Below are 6,000 nucleotides of genomic sequence, written 5' to 3'. Positions count from 1 at the left end.
CCACAGCCAGACACTTCCATGCAGGCAGTGTATGGTTAATAGGCTGGTAGGAAGAACTGTCGGTTGTTACTGACAAGCTACACGGTATGTCAAGTTTCTTTACAAAACAAGGAGAAGGTGTTAAAATATCACGGGGGAGAGGGGAAAAAATGTGAGGGAATGGTTCCAAACCTTATTTTCTCGGCTTATTTTCAGGAGTCAAGATCCTGGACAACGGGGACTATGGTGAGAGAAATGACGTCCTCTGCAAATACCAAGAGAGGTCAAGAGAAGCCATAGTGCCCAAAGTCAAGGACGGCCTGTTGTCCTGCAGCACTGGGGAAGCAGTTATGACAGCACGTGAGCTAAAATCACAGCACTAGCCTACGCTGCAATGTCCTTTTGGAGCAGAGGACAGTGCCCACTGAAAGACACTCAGGCCCTGATGGGACAGTGCAGCTGCAGTTCTGGGCCAGCAATGAGAATTACAAGCCCAGCAGCAGCAGTCGCAGCCAGAGGACCTACCATGGTTCTTCCTCTGCCTTGGCAAACGCAGGGGACACAGGAGCTGAAGACAGGGAAAGGTTATCATTCAGATGGGTCTGAGGAAGCTTTCTAGACACCCCTCAGCTGCTAGTTGAGACCCATGACTGCCTGGGCAACCTCACAGCTCCCCTTCTCACCAGAGAAACATCTCAGGCAAAAGGCAGAGCAGAACTCAGCACATTCTATCATCATCTGAGGTAGGGGCACAGGGCTGAAAGACTAACAGAGACCTGTGGGAAAAGAGGGGCTGGATGGCGTTTCCCAAATGTCAGACCCCACCTGAGGTGCCGCGATGTGTCAAGGAGCTGGATTATGCGACTGGTTTGTGGGGCAGAGGTCACAGGGTGCAGAGTCATCCTTTAATTTTCCTGAAACCACGGGTGTCATGGGAGATGCATTACAGCCACCTGGTATCACACCGGCTGCTCTTGCTTTTTTGCGTTTCAGCACACTAAAGCACTCCAAGATAACACAACAGACTTCTGGGAGCTAAGCATAATATGCATGTGTCCAAGATGCCAGCGTCTCCAAACCCCTCGGAGGCTTGATGAAAGACCACTACATATCCCCCACACTGGACCAAAGACTGGCTGGCCAATGCCCTAAGACCTGGAGTGCTGAACAATGGCTGTCTTTCCCCACTCAGGGCAGCGTCAAAACCTTCAATTACAACTGCATGGAGCCAACCATGCTCCAAGGGTGATGGACACAGTGAGGCCTCCCTAGGGCTGTGCACCACTTTGCAAGCCTAGCAGGATATTGCTGGATTTCTCCCTCTGGATTACGAACGGTGACAGCCCTTTTAGAGTATTCACAAAGGAATTTATTTCATAGATGTGCTTCCAAAGGGGACTTGGGGAAACCGTTTTTGAAGCAGCTTGCACATCCCATCCTTCAACAGGAAACTCCTGCTGCAGAGAGATGTGGCAAGAGCTGGTTCCACCTTTTCTGTAAAATGCAGCACTTCAGTTGCCTTCAGTATTGCCTGCCCAGGGCTCCCGTTAGCCTGGGACTTGTCTCTTGCAGGGCCTGTAGATCCCCCCAGAGTGACTACAGCTGCCCTTTCCTCGTTCTCTGCTTCACTCGAAAGAGCTCAACACTGCTCACTCATAGTGGTCTGAGGTGAGCAGAACAGCCCGTATTTCCCCAACTGAAAATAAAAGAAGAGTTTCAGATGTTGTACCTGATTTCATGTGGACCTTTTTTGCCTGGCTGGCATGAAGCACAACCAGGCCCGAGGAAGCACGAGAAGGGCATGCTCCATTAGGGGCAAATTCAGGTGCTCAGCTGCTGCCTCTGTGCATGCTTTTGCTGTCACGATGTGCATGTCTCACTGCACCTGCTTCTTGCACCTGCACACCTGCTAATTAAAAAGATCATTAGTCTTCTACTCATTAACTAAGTTTGCTTGCTCACTCTGCTCCTATTTGGTTTGCCTTGGTGATGTCCTCGGCATCCATCACAAAACCAAGCTGTGGGGCGTAATGTTTTCTAATTAAAACTGATAGTAGGAAGGATAAGAGCAGGCTTAGCAGCACCAGCAAGAAAGAAAAGGATGGTTAGCGGAGAACAAAATCAGTATCGTGACCAAGCTCAATAAAAGCTCCCTGCTGCAGGCAGAGAGGGGAAGCCGTGGCATGGAAAAGCAATCAAGAGGCTTGATGTTACAGCCCGCACCAAGGTGGAATCTCCTCCCCTCCTCCTGCCTATCACTTCTAACCCTGATGGGGAAGAACATGCTATAATTTTGATAATGGGCATGACCGTCTTATGCAATCCGGTGCAGCCTGGCATAACACAGTAGATGCATCAGGAGAAGACCTTGCTTCAGCAAGGACACTAGGTCTCCTCTAAACACCCAGATTACAACTCCCTTGACTGCAGGAGCAGTGTCTAACCTTCCCCCACTTCTCCAGGATGGCGGTTCCATCTCTTCCCATCTGACCCTCTCATGTAACACTGGAGGTACCCCAGGACATCTAAGCATTGCTCACAAGCTTGGGTTCTCAAAACCCCCTTTTCTATACTTTTGACCTGGCCTCCATACTCTCTCTGCAGCCTTCTACCAGAGTCAAACAGTTCAGCTAGGCACTAGGCACCACAAGAACAGCAGGGTTTGCAAAGAGGGTAGTCAGCACCAGTGCCGCAGCAAAAGATGCCAGCAGAGGCACATTGTCCAGACCCTTCCCCTGCTCCAGATCCCTCCTGCGCTTGACTCCATACTTGTCCATTCCCCTCCTCAGGAGCAAGACAAAAAAACACACCATCCAACCCTTCTGTCAAAATGCGCAGTTTTCCACCTCAAATGGCAAGGGCAAGACAGGAGTTGGAGGTTAATGTGCAAGCTGGTGACGTGGTACAGGAACGTTAACAAAATTCACTGTTAGCTTCTCCAGGATGTGACTGAGAGAGTGCCAGCTTGAAGCTCTGAACATTAGTAAGAGCCTGACGTGCAAGGAGTCTGCCTATAGGCAGCATCCAGTCTATCTTGGAGACGTTGTGAAGCAGACATTTGCTGGCAAATCTGAAATTCATGGAGTCAGCCCCAAGTTGCACCTTTCATTCCTACCTGAACTTCTGTGCGGATCTGAGCAAAGATCTCCTTTTAAACAACTTGCATTATAAGTGAATAGGCATTAGTCCTAGTTTAATATTTGCATACACAAATGTTGAGGGTTAATCAAAAACCTGTCTTCCTTGTATCATTTTCCAAAAGCTCCTGTGTTCTTCCCAGAGACATGTCTTGGAGTCACCTCACGCATACCTTACATAATTTGGGATCCTGGAAGCTTATTCTCATATCTACAACACAAATTCAGGGAGAAATTAAGCACGGAAGAATCAGCTTGTTCCTTTTCCTTGTTGACACATCTTCAAAACATGTGATGCCACCATTAACACCCTGAGTGATGACGCTTGTCTTTCATGATGGGTGGTGAATCACTGCCTAGGTGATCCACCACCCATCATGAAAGGCACAATTATTTCCCTCAGGGAGGCAGAGAGAAAAGGGGATCTTAACGCAAGGAGCCACTTCTGCCTTTGCAGCATTTATCAGACTGCAGGTGGGACTGCCCCTAGAGACTCATTGAGGCTAACACCGTCACTTGCACTTCCTGCTTCTCTTGGCAGCATACGTCCAGCTAAGACACTGGAGATGTCAAAGCTGAAGTCTGACGTTCTTTCAGGAACTGGATTCCTCAGCCCATGCCATCAAAAGCCTTAACAAGAGCTATCTAAATAAATATGCTCTGGAAATGTGCCTTTTAAGGCCAGAGATAGGATTCCTCCAGTGCCCTCAACACTTGACCCAAAAGACATCGTCAACCATGCACCATGGACACCGTCCCCAGCCTCAGCCACAGAGAAGCGGTAGGTTCAGGTGAAGACAGAGCAAAGCCAGCTGAGCTCACCACGTGTCAGCACAGAGGGGACAGCAGCAAGGGAGCAGGAAGCTGAGATTCCTGGCAGACAGCCTCCCAGACTGATGTGGATCCCCAGGGGAGCAGCAAGAAGTAGACCTGAGGCAGCAGATCGCGCAGAGGGCTGGCTCATAGGCTGTGGCAAGGCATGAACGCCTCAGGAGGCAGCTGAGGAGAAGAGTCCACTTAGGATGCTCAGGACATGGAAGGAGAGAGCGCCCAGAACTTTGGTACGAGTGGCACGCAACACACAGCAGGGCAGAGGCAAATATTATTAAAAGCAGGTAAGCTATGCAAAGCTACGATCCACACTGGTGGTCTCGATCACCTCATCTAACGGACACAAACCAAAAGTCAGAGCGCTACTAGACCCATACTTGTAGATGCTGTGTCCTTCAGCACATGACTTCGAAAAACAGCACACTGTACAGGCTACTAGGTTTGCTGGAGGGAACGTCAGCAGAGCACAAACACATTTCTCCTCCTCAGTGGCATTCTTCTGCCTTTTCTCCTCCACAGGTATTTCAGCCACCCTCTCCCCTCCAAGTGACTTGCTTTCTGTTGGAGCAGTAGTCACAGGGCAAGGGGCAGAACTATGTGACCAGAAGCATGGGAACTATGGGATTATCACCCCTCACCACTACAGCCCGCAGCTACAACTGGACAAACCCACTCTAAACCCACATCCTTAGGTTGTGATTTCACACACCGTGTAATGAGAAGTAACTTCAGGCTGCCACCAAATGGCCCTGCCATGTGCCGCCACAGGGAAATCGGCCATGCCAATGGACAGTGAGTCGCTTTTTTGGCAGCGTAGTTTTCTGTCGGATCAGCTCATTTATCTAACCCCTCCTGCAACTGTACAATCACTAGATCTGGCACAAGTGGAGCGGCAGGAACATGCAGCTGGGGAGGAACAACAAGTGGGACCTGCTTTCTCTGCTGGCAGCCAACTTACACTGCAGCAGATGCACTCTGAAAATGATCTCCTCTGTGCCTCTGCCTAAAGATAAGCATGAGCAACTTTCCTTCAAGAGTTCCTACGTGTACTATGAATCATACTCCTAGCTTATAACAAATCAAAACAAAAACATTTCACTCTTCTCCACTGGTGGTGATGGAAATGCAGACAATGATTACCTATGCTGAGCAGTCTACCTAAACATTTCAGGTTCCACTCCAAGGAGTCACTGTTCACTTCTCTGTACATAACAAGGCGCTTCCCTACACTCTTAGCCCCAGAAGTAGGAGTTCAGTTTTCCCCTGAAAAGCAGGGAGCTCAAGGTGGCAGACCAAAAATTTTTCTTGGACAGTGGCTCTCATCATGACTCATTTGGCTTTACCTCAGCAGGAACTGTTCTCCATGCTATAGCTTTCCCAGCTAACAATCGGGATATAAGATCTCCCGTTGTCCTTGCTCACATGTCATGGGTACTCCAGAATAGACTTTTTTACAGAATCACAGAATCGCTGAGGTTGGAAGGGACCTCTGGAGATCATCTAGTCCAACCCCCCTGCTCAAGCAGGGTCACCTACAGCACTTTGCACAGGATTGCGTCCAGGCGTGTTTTGAATATCTCCAGAGAAGGAGACTCCACAACCTCTCTGGGCAACCTGTTCCAGTGCTCTGTCACCCTCACAGTGAAAAAGTTTTTCCTCATGTTCAGATGGAACTTCCCATGTTTCAGTTTGTGCCCGTTGCCTTGTGTCCTGTCGCTCGGCACCACTGAAAAGAGTCTGGCCCCATCCTCTTGACACCCTCCCTTCAGATACTTGTACACACTGATAAGATTCCCCCCTCAGCCTTCTCTCCTCCAGGCTAAACAGGCCCAGCTCTCTCAGTCTTTCCTCATAAGAGAGATGCTCCAGTCCCCTAATCATCTTTGTAGCCCTTCACTGGACTTGCTCCAGTAGTGCCACATCCCTCTTGTACTGGGGAGCCCAGAACTGGACACAGCACTCTACATGTGGCCTCACCAGGGCAGAGGAGAGGGGGAGAATCACCTCCCTCGACCTGCTGGCAACACTCTTCCTGATGCACCCCAGGATACCA

This window comes from Apteryx mantelli, chromosome 31 (genome assembly GCF_036417845.1).
Source record: "Apteryx mantelli isolate bAptMan1 chromosome 31, bAptMan1.hap1, whole genome shotgun sequence".
Taxonomy (NCBI): Eukaryota; Metazoa; Chordata; class Aves; order Apterygiformes; family Apterygidae; genus Apteryx; species Apteryx mantelli.
Note: the sequence above shows the minus strand (reverse complement) of the source record.